Raw genomic sequence first — 764 nt, forward strand, 5'->3', positions numbered from 1 at the left:
AACATAAAATACATATTTGTACAATGCTGTTAAAGTATACAGGTTATTTTGTTGATACACCATACTGGATATTTTCCTCAGTATACATGTCTTATAGTTTCAGTTAATATTGTTTTCTTTGTGTGTACAGGAAAGAGGTGGACGAATGATATATATATATATGGTCACCACTGATACCGATTTTGTCTGGGTCTGAAAAAGATGATCCCTGGTCTTCCATGAAAAGCATGGGCCATCAGACAGAGAAGCAAATCATTTCATCCAACCCCCTGAACTATCAGTTTCCCCTTTTACATCTTTACTTATCTTCTTTCGCTGTACTGCTACATAACAAATTTGGCAACAAGTGACACAAACTGGAGTGGACTGAACCGTGTCTTCTAATAGCAACAGCTATTCATTTCTGTTCTTATTATCTTCATCATTAAACTCTTAAGCATTAAATCAAATTGGTCTCTGTGTCTTTGTCACATGTCACTTTTTTATTGGTCTGAACCCAAACACCAAATACTTTTTTCATCTCTCTTTATTTTTAAATACCTTAATAGAAAATAGCAAGTCAGACCTGCTAATATCTGACTGAGCTCAAAGCATTTAGTAAAGAAGATCCTAAACAATATCCAGAATAAAGTATTAATATTAAGTTGGTCTCATGTAGGGATGGGTATCGTTTAGGTTTTATCCGATACCGGTGCCAAACTGGTACTTTTGAAACGGTGCCGGTGCTTAAACGGTGCTCAAACCGGTGCTTAAAGAACGGAGAA

At 35.9% G+C, this 764-nt stretch overlaps 1 long non-coding RNA gene across 1 annotated transcript in view; it reads left to right on the forward strand.

Moving 5' to 3' along the window:
- The window catches only part of LOC120716481, a 1,395-nt gene extending 946 nt beyond the window's left edge, over positions 1 to 449 (forward strand). The window contains exon 5 of the long non-coding RNA XR_005691929.1: positions 131 to 449. This is a non-coding gene — a long non-coding RNA (uncharacterized LOC120716481). The remainder of the gene's footprint in view (positions 1 to 130) is intronic.
- Positions 450 to 764: the final 315 nt, after the last annotated feature.

Source organism: Simochromis diagramma, unplaced genomic scaffold (genome assembly GCF_900408965.1).
Source record: "Simochromis diagramma unplaced genomic scaffold, fSimDia1.1 OVJJ01000776.1, whole genome shotgun sequence".
In the NCBI taxonomy this organism is placed as follows: Eukaryota; Metazoa; Chordata; class Actinopteri; order Cichliformes; family Cichlidae; genus Simochromis; species Simochromis diagramma.